The sequence below is a fragment of the Thrips palmi genome, unplaced genomic scaffold (assembly GCF_012932325.1).
Source record: "Thrips palmi isolate BJ-2018 unplaced genomic scaffold, TpBJ-2018v1 HiC_scaffold_5, whole genome shotgun sequence".
Taxonomy (NCBI): domain Eukaryota; kingdom Metazoa; phylum Arthropoda; class Insecta; order Thysanoptera; family Thripidae; genus Thrips; species Thrips palmi.
In genome coordinates this window covers 16250241-16265270 of record NW_023144632.1, presented here as the reverse complement: position 1 = coordinate 16265270, position 15030 = coordinate 16250241, and the positions used below count along the sequence as shown (strand labels likewise).

General features: G+C 63.7%; 1 protein-coding gene across 2 annotated transcripts in view; it reads left to right on the top strand.

The window, feature by feature from the left end:
• Positions 1-15030, top strand: part of LOC117650265 (pneumococcal serine-rich repeat protein) — a 39551-nt gene that overhangs the window by 3330 nt on the left and 21191 nt on the right. The gene's annotated exons all lie outside the window — the stretch shown is intronic.

Here is a 15030-nt window from a genome sequence, read left to right as displayed (position 1 = left end):
TTGGCGCTCGAGTGCGACTTGGAAACGCCTTGATGGTTGGTTATGGCCGACGCGAGAATCGTCTTGGTGCCGTGCTGCGCGTGCTGACGGTGCTGACCCAAGCGTCGCGAGCGTCGCGAGCGTGAGTGGCTCCGACAGCCACGCCACGCCCCGGGAGGCCTCCGCGGGGGCGAGTCTCTCCCGGACGCCGGGGACCGGAACTTGGCCAGGGGGTGGATCGAGGGTGGAAGCGGCGCTGGCCAGAGGCAGGCGCGGCTCCAGGGGGGGGTTCGGGGGTCGCGACCCCCCCCTCGGGCTGAGCCGAAGGGCGATTTCGACGCCCGCAGGGCGTCGAAATCGCGCTTCGGCTTGGCTTAGTGAGGGTTTTGACATCAGGAGTGACCAGTGACCCCCCCGTCAGGTTTAGTCTGGAGCCGCGCCTGGCCAGAGGACCGGTGGGGGCGGCCAAGGTCCCGGACGCGTTTTGAGCTACTGAGTCTCTAAATAAGACTCGAACCGAACGTGTGACCCCCCCTGACAAACTGAGGGCCAGGTCAACTCGGGGGTAACTCGGGGGTAACTCAGGGGTAACTCGGGGGTAACTCGGGGGTAACTCAAGGGGAAGTCGGGGGGAAGTCGGGGGGAACTCGGGGGAAGTCGGGGGGAACTCGGGGGGAAGTCGGGGGGAACTCAGGGGCAAGTCGGGGGGAACTCGGGGGGAACTCGGGGGGAACTCGGGGGGAACTCGGGGGCAAGTCGGGGGGAACTCAGGGGTAACTCGGGGGCAAGTCGGGGGGAACTTGATCGACTCGCCCAAACACTAGAAATACGCTCCAAACTAGCACCGTTGCCTTTGTCTCGTTGCCCCGATTCTAAAAGTGCCCCTACTTAACCCTCTAGCTCAGCGGTTCCCAACCTTGGGGTCGCGACCCCAAATGGGGTCGCGAAAAAATTTTGCGGGGTCGCGGCGAGGTGGCTGGGGTCACCTGGGGTCGCGGTGGTTTCCCGGCTGGCCCACACGCCGAGCACTGGCTGCTTAAATGCCGCAAAGTTGATCAAAACGGTCACAAATGTGTGTAAAAGATCGTGTTTTGGGTCGACTTTAAGCATCCACTGCTTCTGATCCGAGGCGGTAAATCGCCCTCCCTCGACGGGCAATTGGTCTTTGGACCTTCCTTTAGCATGCCTTTGTTACGGAGTGCGATTATCTGCCTTAGTTTGGGAGCAGTTTTGCCGCAAAGTTGATCAAAACGGTCACAAATGTCTGAAAAATCGTGTTTTGGGGCGACTTTAAGCATCCACTGCGTCTGATCCGAGGCGGTAAATCGTCCTCCGTCAACGGGCAATTGGTCTTTAGACCTTCCTTTAGCATGCCTTTGTTACGGAGTGCGATTATTTGCCTTAGTTTGGGAGCAGTTTTGCCACAAAGTTGATCAAAACACGATTTTTCAGACATTTGTGACCGTTTTGATCAACTTTGCGGCAAAACTGCTCCCAAACTAAGGCAGATAATCGCACTCCGTAACAAAGGCATGCTAAAGAAAGGTCTAAAGACCAATTGCCCGTTGACGGAGGACGATTTACCGCCTCGGATCAGACGCAGTGGATGCTTAAAGTCGGCCCAAAACACGATTTTTCACAGACATTTGTGACTGTTTAGACCAACTTTGCGGCAGTACTGCTTCCAAACTGAGGCAGATAATTGCACTCCGTAACAAAGGCATGCAAAAGGAAGGTCCAAAGACCAATTGCCCGTTGAGGGAGGGCGATTTACCGCCTCGGATCAGAAGCAGTGGATGCTTAAAGTCGACCCAAAACACGATCTTTTACACACATTTGTGACCGTTTTGATCAACTTTGCGGCATTTAAGCAGCCAGTGCTCGGCGTGTGGGCCAGCCGGGAAACCACCGCGACCCCAGGCGACCCCAGCCACCTCGCCGCGACCCCTCAAAATTTTTTCGCGACCCCATTTGGGGTCGCGACCCCAAGGTTGGGAACCGCTGAGCTAGAGGGGCAAGTAGGGGCACTTTTAGAATCGGGGCAACGAGACAAAGGCAACGGTGCTAGTTTGGAGCGTATTTCTAGTGTTTGGGCGAGTCGATCAAGTTCCCCCCGACTTGCCCCCGAGTTACCCCTGAGTTCCCCCCGACTTGCCCCCGAGTTCCCCCCGAGTTCCCCCCGAGTTCCCCCCGACTTGCCCCTGAGTTCCCCCCGACTTCCCCCCGAGTTCCCCCCGACTTCCCCCCGAGTTCCCCCCGACTTCCCCCCGACTTCCCCTTGAGTTACCCCCGAGTTACCCCTGAGTTACCCCCGAGTTACCCCCGAGTTGACCTGGCCCTCAGTTTGTCAGGGGCCCACCAATGGATTCCTCGTTCGATGAGCAATCCATTGGTGGGGTCACACGCTCGGTTCGAGTCCCATTTAGCGACTATGGAGCTGTAAACGCGCCTAAAATTTTGGCCACATTCACCGGTCGCGACGCATCGACGCAACCCTGCGCCCTGCCCCGCCCGTCTCGGACTCCGCGGTCTCTCGGACATTGCAGCCGCCGGGGTCAGCTGGGGGTGCTGGGCTGGCCGTCCGGTGTGGCGCACCGCATTGCCGCACCGGCGGTGGCCGCGGGGGAGGGAGGGGAGGGGTTCGCCTCGCCGTGGCGGTCCTCGCGGTCCTCGCGGTCCTCCTCTCCTCGGCCCTCGGCCGACCCTTGGCTCGGCGCAGACTCGCAGCCCCGTTACGTCACCGCGCCGCTGCGCTCCCCTTTCCGCCTGGACAGTTTGCTGTGCGTTGGTTCGCAAAGGACGGCGGAACGAGCTGCAGCCATGCCGGCCGGTCGCCCTGCCCGGCCCTGCCGCTCTGCTGGCCGCCACGCTCGGCCGGTCCTCTCCTCGTGCTCGTCGTCTCGCTCGTCGTCTCGCTCGTCGTCCTCGCGACCGTGGGAACAATGGACGACGCCTTCGTTGGCAGTGCTGCAGGCCGATGCCGAACTGCGCCTTCGTCGCCCCGTCTCTCTCGCACCCATGGGGGCGAGCCGCAGGGCCGCAGGGGTGCGAGAGAGAGGGAGCGGTGCTTCGAATCGGCTTGCAGGCGGCGCTGCCGCCAGTTATTATTATTTGCGCGATGCCTGCGCCGACTGATTCCGCGCGTTGCTGCCGCCGCGCTGTCTCTCTCGCAGCTTGGCCGCGGGGCGCCCCGCGAGCGAGAAGGCGCGACGGGGCGCCCTTGTGGAATCCGCTGCAGTCAGTGAGCACATTGTGTCACGAGCCCAGCCAGCCGGGCCTGACTCGCTGCTATGCGCCGCTGCAACGCGCCGCCCCGCGCGCACCGCTGTGAAGGGGTGTAGTGGAGCGTCATTGCCATAGCTCGTTAGCGAACTTTCCTCTTCCTGCCGTGGAAGTTTGTTTGGCGGGAGTCTGCTCGCGGCGCGTCGCGGCGCGTCGCGGCGCGCCCGCCTGTTGGCGTTCGCCGCGTGTTCGGGCGCCCGGGCCTCGGCCGCCTCGGCGCCACTCCCAAGTAATTGAATGATGTGCAGCGGCCGGCATGGCGCGGCCCGCCGGTCCCATGTGCGGCCGCCCGTCCGGACCATTATCATTGAATGCTGGTCCATCGCGTCGTGGACACTGCTCACGGCGTGTTGGTTCTTCCTCTATGCTTTGTTTTCGCGTGCACCGGGGCGGGTGTCTCTCTCCGTCTTTCCGTCTCTCTGTGTCTCTCTACCTCTCTTTCTCTCTCCCTTTTTCTGTCTCTCTCTCTCCCTCCCTCTCGAGGAACGGCGTCTCTCTCGCACTCGTGGCGGCGCCCCTGGTGGAGTGAGAGAGAGAGACAGACGAGGACGGCGCGCCCTGCTTGCCCGGCTTGCTGCACCGAGCTGGCTTCTCTTTCGCTCCATCTCCCTCTCGCTCCCGCTCCGCCGGCCGTCCCGTTTCGGACAAGGACGCCCGAGGACGCCGGACTGGTTCCTGCTGGAGGAACGGAGGCTGTGCTTGCAATGATGCTCTGTGTTGTCGCCGAATGTTTGCCGCATGCAACGAGCCACACAGTCGTGGACTGCGTATACGCACTGTGGGTCAGAAGGCCGGTGAACGTGGTTGAAATCCCGGACCCGGACGCGTTTTGAGCTCCAGAGTCGCTAAATGGGACTCGAACCGAACGAGTGACCCCACCAATGGATTGCTCTCCGAACGAGGAGTCCGTTGGTGGGGTCACACGTTCGGTTCGAGTCCTGTTTAGCGACTCTGGGGCTCAAAACGCGTCTAGAGTTTTAGCCGCCTCCACCGGTCTTCTGGCCCACTGCGGTATGCTGATGATGTAAACGAGTAAAGGTTCGCGCGAGGCTGCCGCTGCCACGCCATGGAGCCGAAAAGGGAACTTCGCCGTGGCGTTCACTGGTAAAACAAAGGCATAAAAATTACGCCCTTTAGGGCATAAATGCTCTTTTACGCCCTTGCAAGGGCATAAATCGTTTTATGCCCTTGGGAAGGGCGTAAATAGTATGGGAATTTCAAGCAAAATTTTAATGCCCTTCCGAAAGGCATTAACGATTTATGCCCTTTAAGGGCGTAAATCGTTTACGCCCTTTAAGGGCATAATTTTTATGCCTTTGTTTCACCAGTGTTCTCGGTGGCCGCGTTTCCGTGTAACCTTTGCCGTGACCACCCGAATGTTGGAGTCGGTCCTGGGAGCCAGGCGGCGTGAAGCCCCGGCCGCCTGGCCGTAGACCTGGCCGCCGTAGACCTGGGCGTGCTGTTCCGTTCCGTTGGGGCCACATAACACCGTACGGCCATGCGGCTGTGGGGTGCTGACCGCTATCTGTGCTGGTCCAGGCCCGGCCAGGCCCGGAGTCTGGACTCCAGGCGCGCCGGCCCGCTCTCCGCGAGGCGTGGCACGCCACGGCACGCCACGGCACGCCACGGCACGCCACGGCAGGGCACCGTTCGACGCCCCCTTCCTCCTTCGCTGCTCCCGAGGGCAGGGACGGGGGCAGGGGAGAGGGCACCTGGGCCGCTCTCCCCGGGGGGAGGGGAAGGGGGCGGGGGTAATTGGACGTACTAGTGTACAAGCGACATGGACTTGCAGCGGAATGCGAACTGAACGCGACAGGACGTCGTCGTCGTCCGCGCGCGGCCAGTGCGACGCCAGTGCGGGCATTTGGGTTCGGACCGTTCGGACGGGACGGGCGAAATCATGTCAGTAGGCCTGCGTGCCTCTGGCGGCGTGCTTGACGGCGCCGAGCCGAGCCGTGCCGTGCCGCGCGCTGCGATGGGATGATGCTGTGGGCCGGCTCGGCTCGGCTCCGTTTAGCTCGGCCCGGCTCGACTCGCACGCGTCGTCGCGGCCGCGGCGACCGTGGCCTTGAATGGCCGTCGCGGCTGGTCGCGGCACTGCCATGGCGCTGCACTGCCGGCTGGCCGGGCTGCGCGCACCGCGGCCGCGGTGTTTTGATCGGACGAGGCGGACGCGGCGGCACGGCGGCCGCGCGCGTTGTGCGGTGCGGCCCCCAACCGCCCCCAACCCCAACACGGGTGGCGCGGGCCGGCCGCCAACCAGGTGGCGAAGCAGCGAAGCAGCGAAGCACGGTCGTTGTCGCGAACCCCCTTGCGGTGGACAGTGGGGACGTCGGGCCTCCGAGAGCCCGAGAGCCCGTTGCCGAGAGTCGGTTTCGTCGCTCTGCTTCTCTCTCCCGCTCTTATCAAGCGTCGTTTGTAAGTGCGAGAGAGAGACTAGGCGACGCACGCCAACGACTCTCAGTCTATACGCGTGGAAAGAAAGCACCGCTGCGTTTCCGCACCGCCCAGTGCCACCTTGTGCTCGCCCTGTCCGCAGACTGATTCCGAGAGTCGTTTTCGTCGCTCTGTCTCTCTCGCACTCATGGGGCGCCCCGTATGGGCGCGAGAAAGACAGAGCGACGAAAACGACTCTCGGAATCGGTCTGCAGCTGCAGCACTGCGGCAACGAGATTGAGATGAATTGTGGTCAGCGGGCCGGACTGGGCGGACTGGGCCGACCCGAACCGCAGAGCGCGGAGCGCGGAGCAAGCCGCGGCGTCGCGTGAAGGTGCGAGAGAGACAGAGCGCGGCCAGCAAGCAGGCTACGCTTGTGGCGCTTTCGTCTGTTTGATTTGGACCGCACTGCAAGCCATTTCCATTTCGCTCGAGCTGCGAGTAACAACAGCACGGTACGTGCGTTGTGCTTTGGGCCACTCCAATGTGACCACACTGCAAACGTAATGGTCGGGCACCTGGCCAAATTATGGCGTGACAAAAAGTCACGCAGAACACCGGCATGACAAGAAATTGACACCAAAAATCGATCGTCGTGAATGTTTGAGTCACGCCGATGTTTGGCGTGACTTTTCTTTCACGCCGTTTTTTGGAGTGACACTATATTCACGCCCCTAAAACGGCACGAAGCCACGCCACGCCGGTGGATTTGATTTTTAGTGGATAAACGCGGAGACGCACCTACACTGCCTTGCGAGCTGAAATACTCGGCTTGATTGAACGTGTGCAGACCAGGTCGCGTTGCGCTCTCGTGTTCGCCCACTGTTGACTCGTGGCAGTGGCCTGCGCGTGGTTTGGGCGTCGAGGCGTCGCTGCCGATACGACACGGTGTGAGTGCACACGGCGTGCGCGCGTTCGCGGACTTGGACTTTCGATCTCGGCGCGGGCTCGTGCCTTGTTTGCTCGTCCACTGTCTCGGCCTTCGTGACGCCTGCACTGCACGCCCGGCACGGCCGGCAGCACACAGTGGGCCCAAGACCGGCGCGGTTTGAGCTCCAGAGCCGCGTCAAACAGGACTCGAACCGAACGTGTGACCCCACCAATGGATTGCCCGTTCGGAGAGCAGTCCATTGGTGGGGTCACACGTTCGGATCGAGTCTCATTTAGCGACTCTGGAGCTAAAAACGCTTCTCGAGTTTTGGCTCAGCTCCGCTCCCCTACAGCTGACGCGCCGTTCTTCCGGTCCACCGTGCACCAGCTCTGACCCCAGCAACGTATGAACGCCCCCCCCCCCCTCTGGGGGAAGTTTGGATGAGAAACGAAATGAACAAAACAGCTGGCGGGCCGAAAGGAATGATCTGGAGCGAATGGGGAAGTTAAATGCATGGTACTCTTACTCGTCTGGCTCCATTCTCGCTCCATTCTAAACTGATATCCAGCCGCGCGGGGCGAGCGCCGTGCGAGGTAGGCAGTCCCGTAGCGCACGCGAGTGTGGAGCCAGCGCCGGTTGCCTGCCCGCACGGCGCTCGCGCCAGCAGACTCATTCCGAGCACTGCTTTCGTCGCTCTCTCTCTCTCTCTCTCTCTCTCTCTCTCTCTCTCTCTCTCTCTCCTCTCTCTCCCTTCCCTCTCTCTCCCTCTCTCCTCTCTCTCTCTCTCTCTCTCTCTCTCTCTCTCTCTCGCACCTGTACGAAACGACCCGTGAGTGCGCGATAGACAGACCGACGAAACGACATTACGGAATCAGGTGGCTGGACGGGGGCCGGTGGAGGCGAACTCTAGACGCGATTTGAGCTCCTCAGAGTCGCTGGATGGGACTCGAACCAACGTGTGACACCGCCAATGGATTGCTCTCCGAATTAGCAAACCATTGGTGGGGTCACACGTGCGGTTCGAGTCCTGTTTAGTGACTCGGGAGCTCAAAACGCGTCTAGAGTTTTGGCCGCCTCCACCGGCCTTCTGGCCCACTGTGGGCCGCCGTGACCCGACCGACACATCGCCGTACCATCTGCCACTGCCTGAAACAGCTGCCGCAGTTGGGTTGCTGGCTGATTGTTTTTACGCGGTGGCTGCCGCGCTGCCGCGCGCGGGACGCGGGGCGCTTCCTTTCTATTCCTTCCCTACGGCAGGTGCTGTGGGGCCGTGTGGGACGCCAGACTGCCCCCCGCAGCCGCGAGCTTGCGCGAGCCGCGCCGTGAAAATGTGGAAATGCCAATGCCTTGCCTGCCAGCCAGCCACTTGGCATCATTTCTCTGGCGGGATCCGCCCCGCCCCGCCCCGCCCGCCCCGCCCCGCCCCGCCACGCCCCGCCCCGCCCCGCCCCGCCCCGGGGATGCTGCGGCGCTGCGGCGTGATCCGCAATCTGCAACGTGACTGCTGCAGTGGCGCTGCGCGCTGCGACGCGCCTGCGGCCCGATTTCCGAACGGTTCGCTTTCGTCGCTCATTACCCGTCTCTCTCGCACGCGTGGGGCGCGGCGAGAGTAAGAGAGCGGCGAGGCGCGTTGCTTGGAACGGACCTCGAGCATGGCGGCGATGCTGAGCACGTGGAGAGAGAGAAGGAGAGAGAGAGAGGGAGAGAGAGAGAGAGAGAGAGAGAGAGAGAGAGAGAGGAGAGAGAGAGAGAGAGAGAGAGAGAGAGAGAGAGAGAGAGAGAGAGAGAGAGAGAGAGGGAGAGAGGAAAGGGCAGAGACCGCGATCCGGTCTCATCGTCCGATCTAGTGGCCTCTTTGTTGGGCCTAGTCGGCCTCTTCGGCGGCGCGTCAGACTCCGCGGCTGCCTGCCGCTGACGCCGGCCCGGCAGCCTGGCGCGTGTCCGGGCCTCCGAGGGCTTCAGAGTTTGGAGTCGAGAGTGCTGGCGGGGCGGGGCGGGACGCCGAGACGGCGAGGACAACGCCCTATCCCGGCTGCCTGGTCGGCCCGTCGCCCCTCTGGGCGCTGTGCTGTGTTGGGCCGGCAGGGCTGGGCTGGGCGGTCCGCGGGACAGCCCGGGCCTGCCGTGGGGCTGTGGGGGCGCGGACGAGGCATCGATCCCCCACACGGGGCGGGGCGGGGTGGCGCGGGCGGGGCGGCGCCGGGAGGCGTTCCTTGCCGGCACTGCGCCGGCACGCCCCGCCCCGCCCCGCCCCGCCACAGCCCCCTGGATGCCATCCGTCGCGATGCGCCCCGCGATCCTTTCCATAGGGCACAGGGCGCGGCTCCGCGGCTGCACGCCCGTAATGTGGTCTTGCGGTCGCTCTGTCTCTCTCGCACTCGGAAAGGGGCGCCTCGTGAGAGCGAGACAGAGCGACGACACATTCTTCGGATTCAGTGAGCAGCTGACTGACTATGAACGGGTGCTCTCGTCAGTCTGTCTCTCTCGCACCCATAAAGGACGCTCCATTAGGGAGGGGGAGAGAGAGGGAGAGAGAGATAGAGACCTCGCTCTCTGAATCAGCTGGCAGGGCTGCGCTGGCTGCGCCCTGCGCCTGCTCGGCGTGGTCTAGGCGAGGGCCTCCAGAGCGTGCTCCGCGGTGCTCCGCGGTACTCCGCCTCCCGCCTCCTCCCCGCGCAGGTGCACAAGGGCCTCGTTGTGCCGCGCAGCCTTTCAGGGCGCCTCCCACTCCGTGGTCGCGCCCTGGGTGCCGCGGCAGCGGCTCTCGCCACGCGTGACAACGCTCCGTGACACTGTACGTGACACTGTCCGTGACACTGTCCGTCACACTGTCCGTCACACGCTCCGTGACACTGTTTGTGACGCGGCCCGTGGCGGGTGATGTGATGCGGTACGTGACGGTCGCGCCGTGCCTGCCAGACTCGTCCCGCCGCGGAAAGTTTTGGTCATCCGTTGTCCTTGCACAGTGACGAGGCGGAAGAAGGGGAAACGGGCGGTACACAGGGCCAGACGACCGTTGGGGGCGGCCAAAACTGGTTCCGGCCAACATCCATGCAGGCGCAGTTTAAGGAGCCCCCGTCGGGGCCTAACAGAGCTGATGATGATAAGGTGCATAGGATGCGGTTTGCCTGCTATGAGGTGTTTAGGAAATCTCAGGGGGGGGGGGCAGGGGGTCGTCCCCCCTAAACCGCGCCTCATCCACGACGGCCCCCACCCCGCCCCACCCCCGCCTGAAAAGACTTGTAGAGCCGCTTCGCCCGACCGGGCCCGACCGGGGCGGAGGCGGGGCAGGCGGGGGATGGCCGAACACTCTTCCCGGCCGTCCAGCTGGTCCGAGTGCGTCCGGTGCGAGTCCGCTGCACCTGCCGCCGCCATGCCTGCTGCGCTATGCTGCGCTATGCGACGACGCGCCGACGAGTGACGCGCGCGTGCGCTCTTTGGCGTGCCACCCTCCCGGAGTGGGCCTCTCACTCGCTCGCTTGCACTCGCGGCTCTCTCTTATCTCTTTCTCTCTTCCCACCTCCCGGAGGAGCCTCCCCCTCTCTGTCCATGTCTCTTCCCACCTCTCCGGAGGAGCCTTCCCCTCCTCTCTCTCACTCTCTCTCTCCATTTCTATCTCTTTCTCCCCCTCTCTCTTTCTTCCTGTCTCTCTCTTCCTCCCCCTCTTCCTCCTTCTCTCCCGCCCTCTCTCCCTCCCTTTCTCTCTCCCTTTCTCTCTCTCTCTCTCTCTCTCTCTCTCTCTCTCTCTCTCTCTCTCTCTCTCTCCCTCCCCCTTCTATCGTCTCCCCCCCCTCTCTGCCCCTTTGTCGTTTATCCGGGCAAATGAGTTCTCGACCTGTCTCGGCCCAGCGCGTCTTGGGGAAGACGGCCAAAACAATGTAAAGCCACCCCCGTCCCCGCTCCCCTCGGCCCGGCGGCCTGTTGGGTCAGCCAGCCGCCGGCCCGCTCACGACACGACCGCAAATTGATGTCTGGAAAGTCTGATTTCGAGTGTGCTTCTCAGTCGAGTTTTCGGTCTTCTTCTGGTCTGCTGCTCTGCCCGCGCCACCGTGATAGGTTGTCGAAGACTTTGGCGGCGTTTTTCCGAGGCGGGGCCTGCCAGCCAGGGCAGCCGGCCGCGGCACAGCCAGCCGGGACAGCCAGCCGGGCCGAGCGAAGCCAGCCGGGGGTAGCCAGCCGGGGGTCGCGAGGAGGACTTGACGCTTAGTTTCGGGAGGCAGCGGGCGGTGCGGCGGCGGGGCCAGGGGCAGACGTTTTCCAGCGTCGCGCGCCGCCGCCTCCTTCCGAGAGGAACTCGGGGCTCTTGCAGTCTAGTGCGCGCAGCTCAGGGAAATGGACGGCGAGGCAGACGCAGTGCTAAGCGGCATGTTCACGGTGGCAGTCGGCGCGGTGGGCGGCGCGTTGATCGGCATGGTACTCGGCACGTTCCTCGGCGCGCTGGTCGGCGCCGTGGTCGGCTCGGTGTTCGGCATGTTGCGGGGCGCGACGGAGGGCTTGGTCCGCGCCTTCGCGTTCGGCGCGGTGATGGGCGCGTTGCGCGGCGCGATGGTCGGCGCGGTGGTCGGCTCGGTGCGCGGCGTGCTGCTCGGCGCGGTGGTCGGCGCGGTCGGCGACGAGGTGCGCGGCGATTACCGTGACATCATCCGCGGTGCGGTCCTCGGCGCAACCCTCGGCGCGGTGATGGGCGAGGTGATGGGCGAGGTGGTCGCCACCTTTCGCGGCGAGCGCGTAATTCCCCAGGACGAATGAAGCCCGGCCAGGTGCCCTCCCCAGGGCACCGGAGGAGGCGGAAGGGCAGGGCCGCGTCCAGCGTTGCAGACCTCTGCCCTTCCTGGACGGCCTCCGCCCTACCTCGACGGCTCTGTCGTGCCTCGGCGACAACTGCTCTCCCTCGACGGCCTCGGCCCTGGATAGGTGACCTCTGCCCTTACCGGACGGCACGGTCGTTCCTCGGTGACCACTGCCCTTTCTGGACGATCTCGACGCTGCTCCGAGGCTCTGTGGTGCCTCGGCGACAACTGCTCTCCCTCGACGGCCTCGGCCCTGGATAGGTGACCTCTGCCCATACCGGACGGCTCGGTCGTGCCTCGGCGAACACTGCCCTTCCTGGACGGCCTTGGCCCTGCCTCAACAGCTCTGTAGTGCCTCGGCGACAACTGCGCTCCATCGACGGCCTCGGCCCTGGATCGGTGACCTCTGCCCTTCCCGGACGGCACGGTCGTTCCTCGGTGACCACTGCCCTTTCTGGACGATCTCGACGCTGCTCCGAGGGCTCTGTGGTGCCTCGGCGACAACTGCCCTCCCTCGACGGCCTCGGCCCTGGATCGGTAACCTCTGCCCTTCCCGGACGGCTCTGTCGTGCCTCGGCGACCACTGCCCTTCCTGGACGGCCTCGGTCCTGCCTCGACGGCTCTGTCGTGCCTCGGCGACGACTGCCCTCCCTTGACGACCTCGGCCCTGGATCGTTGACCTCTGCCCTTCCTGGACGACCTCGGCCCTACCTCAAAGGCTCTGCGGTGCCTCGGCGACAACTGCCCTCCCTCGACGACCTCGGCCCTGGATCGGTGACCTCTGCCCTTCCCGGACGGCTCGGTCGTGCCTCGACGACCACTGGCCTTCCTGGACGACCTCGGCCCTGCCTCGACGGCTCTGTGGTACATCGGCGACAACTGCCTCTCTCGACCGGGCCCCGGCCCTGGATCGGTGGCCTCTGCCCTTCCCGGACGGCTCGGTCGTGCCTCGGCGACCACTGCCCTTCTGGACGGCCTCCGCGACAACTGCCCTCCCTCGACCGCCTCGGCCCTGGATCGGTGACCTCTGCCCTTCCCGACGGCTCGGTCGAGCCTTGTGACCACTGCCCTTCCTGACGGCCTCGGCGACAACTGCCCTCCCTTGACGACCTCGGCCCTGGATCGGTGACCTCTGCCCTTCCTGGACGACCTCGGCCCTACCTCAAAGGCTCTGTGGTGCCTCGGCGACAACTGCCCTCCCTCGACGACCTCGGCCCTGGATCGGTGACCTCTGCCCTTCCCGGGCGGCTCGGTCGTGCCTCGACGACCACTGGCCTTCCTGGACGACCTCGGCCCTGCCTCGACGGCTCTGTGGTACATCGGCGACAACTGCCCTCTCTCGACCGCCTCGGCCCTGGATCGGTGACCTCTGCCCTTCCCGGACGGCTCGGTCGTGCCTCGGCGACCACTGCCCTTCCTGGACGGCCTCCGCGACAACTGCCCTCCCTCGACCGCCTCGGCCCTGGATCGGTGACCTCTGCCCTTCCCGGACGGCTCGGTCGAGCCTTGGTGACCACTGCCCTTCCTGGACGGCCTCGGCGACAACTGCCCTCCCTCGACGGCCTCGGCCCTGGATCGGTGACCTCTGCCCTTCCTTGACGGCCTCGGCCCTTCCTCGACGGCTATGTCGTGCCTCGGCGACAACTGCCCTCCCTCGACGGCCTCGGCCCTGGATCGGTGACCTCTGCCCTTCCTTGACGGCCTCGGCCCTTCCTCGACGGCTATGTCGTGCCTCGGCGACCACTGCCCTTAGCGGCCTCGGCCCTTCATTGACGGCTTCGGCCTTGCATCGACGACCTCGGCCCTGCAACGACGACCTCGCCCGTGCCTCGGCGACCTCTGACCGTCGTCGGCGACCTCGCCCCTGCCTCGGGTACCTCTGTTGAGCCGTTCTTGGTGATCTCTGCCCGTCGTCGGTGACGTCGCCCCAGCCTCGGGTACCTCTGCTGAGCTGGCCTTGGTGATATCTGCGCTTCCTTAACGGTTTCGGCCCTGTCTCGGTGATCTCGGCCCTTCCTTGACGGCCTCGGCTCTGTCTCGGTGACCTCTGCTCTTCCTTGACGGCCTCGGCCCTGTCTCGGTGACCTCTGCTCTTCCTTGACGGCCTCGGCCCTGTCTCGGTGACCTCTGCTCTTCCTTGACGGCCTCGGCCCTGCCTCGATGACCTCTGCTCTTCCGTGACGGCCTCGGCCCTGTCTCGGTGACCTCTGCTCTTCCGTGACGGCCTCGGCCCTGTCTCGGTGACCTCTGCTCTTCCTTGATGGCCTCGGCCCTGTCTCGGTGACCTCTGCGACCTCGACCTCGTTTCGGCGACCTCCGCCCTTCCTTGGGTCCTGTCTCGGCGGCCTCGGCCCTGCCGTTCGGCGGTGGCCTTTTCTCTTTTCGGCCTCCGACTCCGAGTCGCCTGCACGCTGCAAGCCCTGGCCGTCCTCGACGGATCACTGTACACTGTACGTGCACGACGCGGTCCTGTCTCCTCCTGGCTGGTAAAGTGTTGAGTCGTCCCGCTCCGAAGACGCCACCGCGCCGCCACGTCGCGCGGGCCGCGTCAATGAGTCGTTCTTCAAGTGGCGAGGCCGTCCAAGGCGCACCAGGCGGCTTGCACGCGCCACGCGCCTCCTAGCAGGTGAGGGTGAGGGCTCCGCCAGCCGGCTGGTGCCGAGCACTGTACGAAAAAACCACTGTTAATCCCGTTAATTTTTTTGGCGTGATTTACTGTAGTTCATCAGGATTTACTGTGCCTGGCTACAGTATTTACTGTACCTGGTACAGGATTATCCTGTACAGGATTATTCCGTACTGTGGTACAGTAAATCCCGTACGAAGTACAGTAGATCCTGTAAAAAAGTACAGTAAATCCTGTACTCTGAACTACGGTGACAGCAGTACTACTCACTACACGATTTACTGCGACTTTTCCCCACAGTGAGGGGAAGGTCCCGTCGGTCTGTCTCTGTCGCACCTGTGCGCGACGCCCCATGAGTGCGAAAGAGAAAGACCTCCCACTCAGCCTCCAGGTATTTCTCGCCGGACGATGGCGTCCTCAGAGTCCTGCGGTTTCCCCTGCCAGGCGATTCAGGAGAGTCCTTTCGTCGCTCTGTCTTTCTCTCACTCCTGTGGCTCTCCGTAAGGGTGCGAGAGAGACAGAGCGACAAACTGATCTCCTGAATCGCTCGGCTGAGCCGGCGGCCTAGGCTAGCCCAGGGCGCGAAGAGCCCGGCCACTCAGCTCACTCGTACTCTCATTGTACGGGGGGAAATTGTTCCGTGCTGTGCTTTTGGAAATGACGTTGGGGTTGTGTTTGCTTGCGAACGGGGGGAAGAGAACAGTCGGTACTGGAGTGAATTTCCGTTTGGTACAGTTTGCTTTGGTGCTCGAGCAACAGTGTGTGCGCGTCACCGCTGCGGGCCACTGCACTGTACAATCATTGCCGGCGAAAGAGAGAAAGAAAAAGACAGAGAGATAGAGAAAGAGAGAATCGGACCTGTCGCCACGCCGCGCGACAGACTCTCCGCGACAGACTATATGTGCTCTTATGATTTTTTTTTGTTGACCGTGCTCCTGCGTGGGCCATTGAAAGCAATCGAAAAGTTTTGCTTCGCGGAGCTGTCAGTGCCGTCGCTCTGGGGCGCCCGCCGGCGGGGGGCGCGGCGCCGCCCGTGGGCCAGGCAA